The sequence below is a fragment of the Myxocyprinus asiaticus genome, chromosome 33 (genome assembly GCF_019703515.2).
Source record: "Myxocyprinus asiaticus isolate MX2 ecotype Aquarium Trade chromosome 33, UBuf_Myxa_2, whole genome shotgun sequence".
In the NCBI taxonomy this organism is placed as follows: Eukaryota; Metazoa; Chordata; class Actinopteri; order Cypriniformes; family Catostomidae; genus Myxocyprinus; species Myxocyprinus asiaticus.
Genome location: NC_059376.1, coordinates 38007468 through 38022369, shown reverse-complemented (window position 1 = coordinate 38022369; position 14902 = coordinate 38007468). Strand labels below are relative to the sequence as shown.

The 14902-nt window shown below is 37.8% G+C and overlaps 1 protein-coding gene across 1 annotated transcript in view; it reads right to left on the bottom strand.

Annotated features, from left to right (window-relative positions):
* The window catches only part of LOC127423915 (plexin A3-like), a 228008-nt gene extending 214786 nt beyond the window's left edge, over positions 1 to 13222 (bottom strand). The window contains exon 1 of the mRNA XM_051668599.1: positions 13067 to 13222. The gene's annotated coding sequence lies outside the window, so the exon portion shown is untranslated. The remainder of the gene's footprint in view (positions 1 to 13066) is intronic.
* Positions 13223 to 14902: the final 1680 nt, after the last annotated feature.

Below are 14902 nucleotides of genomic sequence, written 5' to 3'. Positions count from 1 at the left end.
GAAGAGATGCAATCATATTCTCAGGTATGTAGGCCTAAATAAATAGAGAAAAATGAACCAAGAGTATTTTCAATTAAACCACTCATTAATGCAACCGAGATCTGTGAAGTAAAATAAGTAAGATGTCAATTACACAGCTGCTATCTAATAACACATACCACTGAAGCTCCTGTAATTTCACATTGCAAAAGAATGTTAGAAAAATCATTGCAGCCCATAGGTTTTTAAAATCTGAAATCCTTGCTCATTGTATTATAATGATGTATTGTAATACATTCCCTGATTTGCTGGAGAAGCTACTGAACAGCAATCAGAGTAATTTCAATAGCACAGTGGAAGCACATCCTGGTGCCAGTGAAAAAGCGAATGCCTAAGCAGAAGGCTTTGACCCGGGAAAAAAAAGAAATCGAGAGAGAGGAGTCAGTCACATAATCATTTGGGGTATCTGCTAAGACCTTAGCTTTCCTGTAGGTCCTAATAACAAATGAGTCGCAAAAATATTCGGCAAGCTTTACTAAGTTTATAGGTGTTTTCATCATGCTAAACATTTAATGGGTGGTTTGTATGCAGAACTTTGCAAACAAGAAATAATATCAAAAGCTAAATTATTCTTACAGAATTTACCATGGAAACAAAGAGCAGATAAAACACAAATGTTGTACAAGTAGTCAACGAAAGCAATAACGTCAATCAACAAATCAAAGCGTGTATGTGGTGGAGGAGCTAGCAAATGTGTGACATTTTCCGACCCAAAACTAATATTTGAGAATGTGACAGACGGTTTGGCGCTCTGCAATTTTTCAAGCGCATCAATATTTTTGACAAATGCCCCAATGGGACCTTTCAACCTGGCCTGAACTGTAATCAACAAGCCGGGTGGAATTCTGAGACGAGCACAGAATTGTAAAACTACATATATACGTTTTTTATGGCACCCAGGTGAAACAGACTTATCTATTAGCCACGTTTCCTAAGTCTCAGCCTCAAAGGGCACCTAGTTCATTCACTGACCGTCTGGTGCATATTGCACACAAAACTGGACAGCACTTTTTTGATCAAGTAAACTGTAATCTGATTGTTTGGCTTTATGCAACTTCTGAAAATAAGGGCAAACATTTTTGAATCGTTTTGCCTCGGAACAAAGACGTGTTTGCAAGGTACAGAGCTGACACAGTAAGCTCACCAAGTAAATAGCATTATATTTTTAAAAAGCATTCAGTTTTGTTTGAGGCATATTTGTTTATATTTGTAAAATAGTCTGCATTTATTTTCTGTACTGAAAAAAAAAACAAAAAAAAAAAGTCGTTACACATACACATTTTCTTTTTTTTTCTTTTTCTTTTTCCCCTTTTTCTCCCAATTTGGAATATCCAATTCCCAATTCCCAATGTAGTAATTCGCCTCAGTCCGGGTGGCGGAGGATGAATCCCAGTTGCCTCGGCGTCTGAGATCATCAACCCGCACATTTTACCACGTGGCTTGTTGAGCGCGTTGCCACGGAGACATAGCGCACGTGGAGGCTTCACGCCATCCACCGCGGCAACCACGCTCAACTCACCACGCGCCCCACCGAGAATGAACCACATTATAGCGATCACGAGGAGGTTACCCCATGTGACTCTACCCTCCCTAGCAACCGCGCCAATTTGGTTGCTTAGGAGACCTGGCTGGAGTCACTCAGCACGCCCTGGGATTCGAACTAGCGAACTCCAGGGGTGGTAGCCAGCATCTTTACCACTGAGCTACCCAGGCCCCCCACACATACACATTTTCCGATTTTTTTCCCAAAATATTACATGGTTACACGTATCGTGGCAGATCCGAGGAGAAATGTCACTAAAAGAGAGTTACATTTTCTCCCAAACAGTAAGGTTAAGATTAATGTTATATCAAGTTTTAAAGCAACAAAACCTACCTCCCTACCCTAAACCTTAAACCTAAGCAATAGTGTCAGAAAAAACAAATGTGACATGAAAAATGCAACTGCTTATGTTGAGCTACGGTTGAGCTGCCGCTCAATTTGATTGTGCTCGAACAAGCTTGTAAACATAGTTGGTTATATAATGTAAACGTTAAAAGTGTTTTGAGGGAACAGAGGGAAAAGTTAGTGTTTATTAACTGATAATCTGCCCTTTTATTTGTGAATTGTGAAAGGAAATAAACATTTTTGTTGTTGCACCTCTAGTTTTCCTTTCATCGGGAAACTGCTACGATACATACAAGTCACAGAAAACCATTTTGCTAAATTGTTGGTATAGTAATGCGATTATGAGACCAGGTGTGTTCTGTACATTGGCCCGCGAAGACTGCTATGTCATTATGTAAATTTTTACCATAGTCTGCATTTTCAAGTCTATTATTATGGTATAAAAACTATACAAACATACAACCAAAATGTAGTGTGATTGAACGATACTGAACCAAACTTCCTGCAAGTGGGCAGTTCTTGGCCAGAACAAGCTGCAGTGTGGACCAGACCTTTTGTTGTTTAGTCAAATGGTCTGGCTACATAAAACTATGTTTTCCTAGTGCTAATTTTAGCTCAGTGCCCCTCTGTTCATCACTGTTGAAATAGCACATCAATCAGTTTGGTCAGTTTCTGGAAAAAATAATGGATGATTTCAGATTGAGCCCGAGTCCAACAGCACTTTAAAAACACAGTGAAACCGGGGAGCGAGGAATGGAATGGAGCAGTCTGGTGAAAAACGATACTTGGTGGTTAGCGGTTCTGGAGAGAGAGACAGCTGGCCTCAGAAACAATCATACACGTGACCCGCTAACGTCAGGGTGAATCAAATACCATGATAGAGAGAGAGAGAGAGAGAGAGAGTAAAGAGGCAATAACTAGTCCATCTAATCAAGGACTCACAAAACAGCATCCTCTTCTCCCACAATTCAGTAATAAGGGACAACAGCTCTTGATTAGAACCAAGAAAGATGAAATAAATCAGAGACTGAGACCCAATATCACACATGCTAAATCCACACTGAGATAGTTTAAGCCAACAGCAAACCACACAAATATAAAAAAAAAAAAGACTGAATGCCTATAAACTTAATAATGTTGCTGCCTCATCCGATTTAATAACGGAGGATAGGACTGTCAAATTAAAAGTTGAATTTCAAATATTCGTCAAATAAAAAAAAATAAAAAAAATGCACATTCGAATGCTAAAACTGTTATTCGAATTTTGGATTTGTGCCAAGCACTGATGATGACTTCAGATCAATCGCATTCTTGCGCTAAAAAGGCAAGACGCAGCGCAACATACAGTTTAACAGAAAGCAGGTGTCTCAAGATACTTTTACATTTCTTTTTAATTAGACACGGCATCTAAAAAAACAGCACTCCTGCACGAGACACTGAATAAACAAAAACAAAGTGAAAAAGACGTTCGTCTAGTGCGCGTTTACATAGAAAAACAAATGGATGGTTGCAAAAGTGTTCGGTGTGAACACCCCCTTACAGTTGGTGGAGGTACTTGGCCATTGCGTCTTGCTCTCTTAATAAGCGTTTCTCAGATTAAGCAATAGTTTTTTTTTTAAATGCTCTTGTCAGGAAAGGAGTTCAACTTGAAATATGTGTCTCGAGATTCTCGTGTTCGTTCCAGTCTGTTGTGCTCCATCTGTTTGAACAGCCCCTCGCCTGTGCTCATAGTCTGAGCCGCTTCACCACCGAGTTCAGCCGAATACCACTGCTATCTGTGAATATTGCTACCCTACATACACTGTAATGAATAAAAAACAATGTGGTATTTCGCTGTTATCATGAAGCTTGAGTCTGGAGTAGTAGGAATCAGTGCAAGTGTAACATCATGTGAACCATCTATTGAAGCGTTTCCACCCTCATTTTTCTTTTGACATAACATTTGAAAATATGGACTGGCTAAAACTTTATTTTATGCACATTAGTTGAAAATAGAATGCTAGGAATGTTATTTGCAGTAATATAACTGTGGCGTATAGTTTATGTATTTAATGCGCCCTCTTGACTGGAGTCTTCTCATGTGAGTGTACATTAAAAAAGTTATTTGCGGGGTTTCCTTATAAACAGCCATGTACATAAAACAAAACCATTGTCAGAAATGGAATAAATGCCTTCAAGCCTAAGTGAACTGTTAAAACATTCCTCCCATGCCTCCTGTTTTCTACAAAAATACTGTTTTAAATGGAAAAAAGTGAAAAGTAAAATAAAATCCAACCCATTTGATATGACTGACAGAGCTCCAGGCAAATATCAAATACTGTGTCTGTTGGCAAGAGTCTGTCATGAAAATCTGCGATTCAGTCATCAACTGACCACAATTCTACTGAATCAGCAACACTTTTTTTTTTTTTTTTTTACATTTATATCTATTTGGCAGATGTTGTTACCCAAAGTAATCTACAGTGAATTTAAGGTATACATTTTATCAGTCCACTCATCAGCTTTTAGGCACTGTAGACCAGCTTAGCAAGGCTGAGAGACCAGTTTCACCATCTTAAACCAGCTAAGACCAGAAAAACAGCTTTGGCTGGTTTAAGATGTTTTTTTGTTTGTTTGTTTGTTTGTTTTTCAGCAGGAATCTGTAGAGGCAAATCCTGTACACATGAAACTAAAAATTCGGCAACGTATGAATTGTGCCAATAGTCCTGAACATTATGAGTTTTCAGGGTCATATGACGTGGTTCTCCAATGTGTCCATGTGTTCTACAATTATTTCCTCTTTTTTTTATTTTGGTTTTTCACTCCTGAAATGACTGTCAGTGCAGAAAAAAAAGGATCTATAGCAGAAACTCAACTGTAAACGTGGAACATAAGTTAAACTAACTTATATATTTGATATTTTAGGACAAATTTTCACAAGAATTTTACAAGAAAAAGTGAGCGTTGATTGCCTGTGGAAAGGTTGCGGTCACTTAGGTGTTCTCAGCTGATATTAATTCGTTGCTATGCAGTAGCTAGGGTGTTCTGGGTGGTTGCTAAGGGTTTGCTTGCAGGGCCAAGTCAAAAAAGCCCACCACCAAGTCTCTTTGATATTCTTGTCCCTAGATATGACTGGAGTCCATGGGAGTCTATGGGATTTTTTTCACCTGTTTTCTTGTCCTCCTGGTAGAAGACAGAAAAGTTTGATTGCTCAGAAGAAAAAGAAAATGGTGTACCCCTCATTAACAAGCCAAGCAATTTGCGGTAGCATTCAAGTTTAATGTACAATAGGTGTGCCATGAGTTAAGGCCCATGTATATGTTGTCTCTGTGCATTCCGGATCAGGGATCGCGCCTGGTTGACCGTGTTGCCTTTCAAAATCTTCTAAACGCGTTTGACGCATGCTCACTACAACTTATACTCTTTTAGTACAGTCAACATCAGGCGCATGCGCAGACGATGCACACATACACGAACCTCAGTCCAATGTGAAAACTATTAATAGACTATCACTTTGGGGCCTGGGTAGCTCAGCAAGTATTGACGCTGACTACCACCCCTGGAGTCGCGAGTTCGAATCCAGGGCATGCTGAGTGAATCCAGCCAGGTCTCCTAAGCAACAAAATTGGCCTGGTTGCTAGGTAGGGTAGAGTCACATGGGGTAACCTCCTCGCGGTCACTATAATGTGGTTCTTGCTCTCGGTGGGGCACGTGGTGTGTTCTGCGTGGATGCAACAAGCCACGTGATAAGATGCACGGATTGACTGTCTCAGACGCGGAGGCAACTGAGACTAGTCCTCCGCCACCCCGATTGAGGTGAGTAACCATGCCGCCATGAGGACCTACTAAGTAGTGGGAACTGGGCATTCCAATTTGATGGAAGAGAGGATTAAAAAAAAAAAACAAAAAAAAAAAAGAAAGAAAATCACTGTCAATTTTCATATTTTTATGGACTGAGAAAATTTGAGCAAAATAAGTGTTATTTCATTCCATTACCTTGATTCCAGTGTGTTTATCATTAGGGCTGGATACAGATGCAGATTTCCCAGCTCGATTCGATTCAAAAATCTTTTCGATTCCGTTTACACTGCAAGGCTTAACGCACAGATCCGATCTTTTGGACTCATCCGATTTTTTGCCCCGCCTGTTTACATTCACTTAAAACATGACTTGTATCTGATATCTGTGTTTACATTAATCTACCGCCCAAACTCGAATGATTCCATTACTGATCACTTTCAGTTATGAGTGCCATGGTTCACCTTCGGTATTTGCATGGCCTTGTGCTATTTAATATTTTCAAAAGTAGGCAAAATTGCACGCGACTGCAATTAATTAGGCAAAAAAGGTGAAAATGCCTTTTTACTGCTGCCATGGTAAGCACACAGTTTTAATGATTTCGCAACCTGGTCTAATAGAATGAACATTACTCTATATACATTTTTGCAAACTGACTCGAACGTATGTGCTGATTTTTACGTTTCCCTGCAGTTTCCTGGTGAAATGAACACTAGAGGTGCTACAACAACTGTGTGGTTTAATCAATGTCACACAAAAGACTACAATTGTTGATTTTGATAAAAACAAAAACTTATTTTTCACTCTATTACTCACCCACCACTATGTTATGATTTCAAAACACTTTTACTTTGACGCATGATTTGAAAAACAAAACATTTTAACGCTTGTTTTACAGACTCACCTACATATACACACTTATTCCTATGTCATTGGCTTACTTGATAGCTCTCCTGATAGAGCATTGGACTTTGGGATCAACAGCCATGGTTTGAGTCCAGCCAAAGACATACGGAAGTGAAAGTGGCATAGAAGCAACACAAAATGACGTGGATGCTTCAGTTAATGTTGAATTTTAAAACACTATCGGTTAGGGTTAGGTGTTGGTTAAGGGTAAGGATGTCTGTTTTATTAAAGTCCCTGAATAATCAAAATTAAAGTTTTGATGCTTTTAGTCTATGCTTATTCCCTTTAAGGTCATCAATATGCTAGCGTACTTCCAAACGCTGACAAAATTCGTTTTCAGAAGATACAATCAGCAGTCTCTCTTTTCCGGCTTGACAGACCAAGGCACAGTCATGACGACATGAAGCGCCTGAGAAACTATGTCCAATCAAATGCCAATTCTCTGGCCAGACCAACAAGAGTGACAGGATGTCCATTAAGAAGATGGGAACTTGTAGTGTTATGTACTGTGAGGAGGTACAATTTATTGTTTTTTACAGAACTACCTGTTACGTATTTATTTATTTATTTTGCATGGATGTCATTTTGTGGCAATTTTATGTTCAATATATATGACTTTACATGTAAGATGTGTAAAAATGGACATGCAAATGTGAATTTTCTGTTTACATGTAACACACTGCTACCAAAATAAATTCACTCGTGCATATCCTTTTTCTGTGTACTACAGTAGTGTACAGTATTGACTTTTCCCAGTAAACCTTTACCTACTGTTGTAATCGGTATCTAAAAAGCTCAGTGTGATACACAATAGCATTCAGCTAGACAAAACTGACATTCTTGTATAGTACAGTAAGCAGTCAGTGTCAACAAAAAAGTATCACAAAAATTACATTTGCATATAACAAATATTTCCAGGGTTGATTGCCATGGTGAAAAAACATCTAAACATTTTGACCAGTACGGCTCACACGATGACAAAAACACTTTTCATTTTGGTTGCATTTGGCCAATTTACTGAAACACTAACTAGGTTTTGAAGCATTCATTAAATGTTTTGGGTGAGTTACTACATATTGCAGACATGCAATAGAGTTGTGATGTACCATAAAACTGTTGTGACAATTGCACTTACAGTTTAGAGAATGTTAAGACTGTTTAAAAAAAATGAGCCAAAGCGATTGAGAAAAAAACTGAAAAAGGCTCGAGGACTAGAAAGTGCAGATTTGTGGGCTTTTTACCAACATGTCAATTAGCACAGGATAAATACTACCAGGGGTTATTTTTACAGGCCGTTTTACAGTAGGTAAAACACGCTGTGATTTTTTACCTGCCCGGAAAACCGCAGTCCATAAAAAGTCCTGGGGAAAAATTACTGACATGACCGATTCGCAAGGGATTAAAATTACAGAGAAGCTCTGGTAATTACTACATTAACCAACATCCCCATATAAACCTAATCCCGCCCGAATAGGGCTTGACCAAAATGTCAGGAGTGGTCCAAATCCACACGTTTGACAACAGGGAGTGGGTACAAAATGTTCACCTCAACAAGAGAAGCTTGAATTTTGCTTCATAAGGACACACTGTTAAGAAAAGCAATGCCTGACCACGTTGCCAAGGGGAATCGAATATGCGTGTTTAGACGTGGGTCAGATGTCCAGATATCGGATATGTATCCGATTTAAAACCACATTTGGAAGTGGCTCATATCGGATGCGAAAAAAATCAGATCTCGTGTGGATTCTTCTGTTTACACGTGTGCAACAATATCTGATCTGGTCAGATGGGAGTAAATCAGATTTTTTGTAACCGTGAGAACACAGCCCTTGATTCGATTCTGATTAATTTGGGTATATTTCAGTTAAAATGTCCATTTTGCATACATATGAAAGAAATTCTATCTCAGATAATGCTGTTAATTATACAGGGAACCTAGGCTACTAATAGGGCTGCAACTAACAATTATTTTAATAACCGATTAATCTAACGATTATTAGAACGATTATTCGACTATTCGGCAATTATTGCAACGATTAATCATTAGCTCTTAACCGACTATTCAGCTTGTGCCTCAACTTAAAAGGTTGTATTAATTGTGCTTAATAACAATAAAAGAGGACAAAATCATCTTTAAAAATACCTCTAAATGACATTCACCGAATTAAAGGAAAAGAATACTGTTTAATTTCAGTAAAAAATCCTATTGTTTTTGTCTTGTTTTCCATTTAAAATGGTCTAAAAAATTTTTTAAAACAAGATACATTTACTTGAAAAGCATCATATAAGATATTTAGACTTGCCTTAAGAGAATGTATCTTAAATAGTGTATTTTGTATATACGTGTATTTTTTTACTTTGTTATACATCTGCGAGTGCAGTAAAGACAAAATATACTTATATTCAAGATCTATTCTCTAAAAGCAAGTCTAAATATCTTATATGCTGCTTCTCATGTGCATGCATCTTTTTTAAAGGATTTCTAGATATTTTAAAATATTTGCATTTTTAATATTATATTCAACATTCTCAGATCATACTCAATTTTTTATTCTGCAACATAGCTGCTAAAGAAAATGTACATTGTTTTAAATGAGTTTTAGATTTTATTTTTGGAAATCAAGCCAAAACAAAAACGTATTTTGTTGCAGTGTATAATGGGGTGAAAACTACCCTCTCTCACCTTTTTGTTCACTGCAATCCACCTTTAACTAAAAAAAAAAAAAAAAAAAAAAAAAAAACTCTCTCTTGTTAATAAAGCTGCATATTGCCAATTTTCTTCAAGATAAGAAATGTACTGTGACACATATATTATGATTCATATGTCGCGAGCCATCACGTTATAATCAAGCTGCAGCAAGTGCGCGCTCGAGGGACGAGTGTCCCCGCGACAGAGTGTGCATCAGCTGGGTGCAGTTTCAATCTATCCCCCTTATATCAGGACACTTCACGCAACTCAGAGGAGGCGCTGACTGCACAGACAAATGCCAGTTTCGGAGTATATAGTTATTTACATGACCTGCTTCCTTATTATTTGAACTTTAATAAAGCTATAATGCATTAAATATAACTGCATTAAAGATGTAACACCGGGGTGTTTCCTTTAAAGACAGTTCTGCTTATATCACAACAAGAGTGCTTCTGTATGTGCTTTTGTATAATTCCCTCATACTTTGAGATCTACATCACCTGAAGCTGTTTGGAAAGTTTGGAGTGCATCTGGACTGCGAGCCATTTTCTTCCTCACCTAAATCAGGCACGAGCTGCAGTGCTGCTCTCACGCGTCATTAGAGTTTAATGTGATCTCATGTTGAGTTAAATGAGATCAAACGACTATTCGACAACAAACACTTTTGTCCACATCTTTTTATTGTCGACATTGTCGATAACGTCGACTAATCATTTCAGCCCTAGCTGCTAACATTACAAAAAGATAAAAAAAAAAAAATAATTAAAAAAACATTTCATCACACACACACATACATACGTTACATGTTTATATGCATATATTGTACTATTTACAATTTTTACACTTTCCATTGATTTGTTGAATGTGTGCTAAAATGGCTTGGTCTCTTTAATAGCAGCAGTTTAGCAAGCAATTTAAGAATCGATACTGAGATTGTTCAAATTAAGATAGTGATTCACCTGAGAACCCATATTTTTACCCAGCCCTGGTGGACAATATATCCCAAAAATTTTAATGTCAAAAATGTAACTAAAAATATTGATTCTTGGCGTATAATTTTGATCCAGTATCGTGATGTAAAATATTGAGATGCTCTAAATTACAGACTTTCCCCTCACCTCTACAAAGGAGATATTGGAATCTGTCATTAATAAGCCCACATTGGTTGACAACTAATGGGGGGGGGGGAATAAATAAATCCACCTTCCTGATTCAAAGCAAAATCTGTGAATTCATATTCCAATATAGGAAGGCAGGGAGAGAGAGAGAGGGAGAGAGAGAGAGATGAATTTGAGAACAGACATTAGCTATTGTTTAGTGTTTAGCATGAGCAATGACTCCACATGGCAGTTGTACTCATGGCTTACTCACAGATGAGAGCACAGCGCTGGTGTTTTATACTACACTACAAACTCACTCAAGGATACAGCACTGCTTTGTGACATCACAAGGCCAAATAATGCAGGATAATAACCTTCAGCGTTTGCAATCCCTTTGACAAACAAATCACAGCTCAGATTTACAGTTCAGGTGCTCAGCCGGTGGTGATCAAACAGACAACTAAATAGCATGTGCCCTGATGAAAGGTGTATGTGTGTGTTGATATAGAGATGATATAGAGATCACAGCAAACACAAGGTCAGCGGTACTGTGCTTCTATTGATGAGGACAGGTAATTAATAAACCATCGCTGATCTAATCAAACGTCTTCATCTAATAAAGCAGCCATTCTTAAAGGGATAGTTCACCGAAATTCTGTCATCATTTACTCCCCCTTATGTTGTGCCAAACTCTGTATGACTTTATTTCTTCTATTAAACACAAAATGAGATATTAGTTAGAATGTTAGCCTTAGTCACCATTCACTTTTATTGAATGGAAAAAAAATATGCAATGGAAGTGAATAGTGACTGAGACTAACATTCAGCATAAAATCACCTTTTGTGTTCCACAGAAGAAAAAGCAAGCACTAATGACTACATGCTCCTTTTTCGTGATCTATCCTTTTTAGAAAAACAGATACGGAGCAGTCTTGTTTTGAATTCAGAAGGTGTTCCTTTAATGCTGGGGGTGAAACGCATCAAATGTGCCTTATAATTCATCTACACATGTACGTGAGCAGAAAATCAGGTAACTGATGATACATATCTGTTCACATCCACACAAAAACACACCATACCGCAAACGGTAACCTCCCAGTTTAAAAGCAGCATTCTGTTTTTACCTCAGTGGCAAATTGGTTGGTTAATGCACTGACTGAATTTATTTATGGAGGTATTCCCAGCCTAAATCAATCCATTTTGGTCTGGTACACTTAAGTTTTCTGTACTAAAGAAAATGTAATTACACATTGGCGCCAATGGAGCAAAACACATTAAATGTATGCTGTTTCTATTATTTTGTGTCTCCAATATATAGGATTATCAAATGAAATACAAAGTGCTGTATAATATACAGTATATTACACACATAATATGTATATCTATATACACATATACATACATGTGTGTGTGTGTGTGTGTATATATATATACACACATATATATATATATATATATATATATATATATATATTAGTATAACACAAGATATATAGATAGATAGAAGCATTTTTATGATCTATTTTAATATAGTAAAAAAAAATTTTTTTTATATAGATATCATTTTTTTTTTTTTTACATGGCAATCTCAAAATATATGGCAAAATAGTAATAAAAACATTGGCGTTTGTTTTTTGTGGCACATTTGTTTTCGCCTAAGTGTAAAAAACAGCGTGTTGCCAGTTTGTTGACGCTTCCCCCCATCATCGCTTCTAACAGCGGAGCTCACACCAATCTCAGCCCGGGTGAGAGCATCCCTCGCTCGGCTACCGCATGCAGCCACAGCTCCTCTTCTCTCCACACCCAAACACGGATCAAAAACACAAACTGGAACCAAAGGCTTTGAACGATCAGATTTGGGTTCAAACTCATCAGCTGCATAGTTCATGATGAATCTCAGGGCGTAAATTACTCATGCAACACAAATACAGCTACAGGGAATACATGAAATCAATGCGAAAACGTGCATTAGGCAATATGTTTGATTTTAGTTTAGACTTTAATGCTTGGGAGCAGCAACATTTGGGTCATTTGCCTTGAGGAAAACAATATTTCAGACATGTGACTGGGTTTGTTACAGATGTGACAGAAAAACAGCTCATATTTAGCTAGTACATAAATTCACCTCTCTGTATATTTCAGTCACTGCACTGCACTACTGTCACTACGGAATGGCATGTCTTTTTTAATAAAAAAAGAAAAAAAAAGAAAAAAAAAGCCCCGTTTATGGTCTATAGTGGTCCAAACCAACTTTCCATCTGAAATGACAATATGCATGTGTTAGATCCATGCACAACCACCAACAGGCGAGACTGTAATAATCATCTATAGCGTTTTTAATGCGTTTCCAATGCACACCACAGATGCATTGATATTTTACCTCCTTTTAGCTAAAGACGAGTTGTAATGCCCCCTTTGTTCTTGCTGGCTTCATTGACCACATCCAAACGGATTTTCCACCAAGCGTTAACAGATCACTTCCATTCTCTCCTATTCAACTAAACGATTTCATTATGTTTCCTCTCTAAAATACGCATGCATTCTATCTCCAGCTCATGCATCTCTGATTTCATCGCATGCGTTTTACTCACGAGCATCAACATGAATCATCGCGCGACTGTTTGTGTATCACTCATCCAGCCCTACAATGTATCGCCGCGCTCCTACCTGTGTTCAAAGTGCAACAGTTACATCCACAGTTGGCCTTTGAAGAGCCGCACGGTGTTTATCGCATGCAAATTCGGAGATATCTTGTTGTTTTCTTGTGCAAAACACCCGAACGGATCACTGAAATGCGCTCACCGCGTCGATGGCATGTTACTCTCCAATCCGTACCTCAAGAAAGCGTCGCGCTCACTTTAGAAGCGTGGAGTTGGGAGCTATCGCTTTAAAATGGAGCGTACCACTCGGATAGTAAGGGTGCTCAGAGATTATTCTGTAACAAATAAGAATTCTAAGAACTTATACCATCATATTCAGGCATTTAATAGATTTTCTTTGATTCTTATTAAATAAATTATATTTATATATCTCAACTGATTAAGGATTTAGTAAATCTTGTAAGTGAATTGTTGTCAATCACTCCTATCACCATGAATGGCATCGTCCCGCCCTTCATTTAGGATTCTCTACCAACCCCAGATGTTGAGCACAAGTGAAGGCAGACTGTAAAGAAAGACTGATATCTCTGGATTACAACAATTAAGGTCATGATGCTGTGAGATCTGAAATTGGTTGCATCATATTGTTGATCACTGCAATCTAATCATGACATTTACAGTCAACCAAAGTGTCCAACTGCTAGATGCAAAATTATCTTTGGATAAACATGAAATTGCATGATGCACTCATGCAATCTGTAGCAGCATAAGTAATGTAAGAGGCAAGTCCATAGGAAAGAAAAATCACAAATGACCGAGATCTCTTTAAAATATTACAGAGTTTTCATTTTGGCTAAACTATCCCGTTAAAAGTATAGTTCACCCAAAAATGAAAATTCTCTCATAATTTACTCACCCTCATGATATCCCAAGTATGTATGACTTTGTTTTTTTCTGCTAAACACAAACAAAGATTTTAGAAGAATATCTCAGCTCTGTTGGTCCTTTCAATGCAAGTGAATGGGTACCAACATTTTGAAGCTCCAAAAGCACATAAAAGCAGCATAAAAGTAATCCATACAACTCCAGTGGTTAAATCCATGTCTTCAGAAGCGATATGATAAGAGTGGGTGAGAAACAGATCAATATTTAAGTCCTTTTTTACTATTAATCTTCACTTTCACATTCTTCTTTTGTTTTTGGTGATTCACTTCTTCGTGCATATCATCATCTACTAGGCAGGGTAGGAGAATGTTTAGTAAAAAAGGACTTAAATATTGATCTGTTTCTCACCCACATCTATCAAATCACTTCTGAGGATATAGATTTAATCACTGAATTCAAAGTCTTATGAATTACATTTATGCTGCCTTTATGTGCATTTTGGAGATTAAATTTTGGTACCCATTCACTTGCATTGTATGGACCTACAAAGCTAAAATATTCTTCTAAAAATCTTTGTTTGTGTTCTGCAGAAAAAAGAAAGTCATACACATCTGGGATGGTGTGAGGGTGAAAAAATTAAGAGAGAAGTTTCATTTTTGAGTGAACTATCCTTTAAGGCCCTTTTTTTGCACCCTATTAATGGGAAATGGCAAGTACAGCTACTAAAATCCATTTTGTATCTGAACTCCAAACTACAGAGGTCCCAAAATAACCCAGCAGCTGGGTGGTAGTGGATGGTAGCGTTTGACTCCCCCACCCCCCCCCCCCCATGATCCAGGCAGTGTTTGTGCTTGCCACGTTCTGCCAAGCCCTGTACTCTTTCTCTGTAATTGTGAGCATCTGTAATTGAAGCCAGTCAACCCCGGCAGCCTCTGTTCGTCAGTTCTTCAACCACATCAGGTTTTTGGAGGATGATACTGCTTGGTGCCACTGTGTGCAATAGCCCAGCAAGACGAGG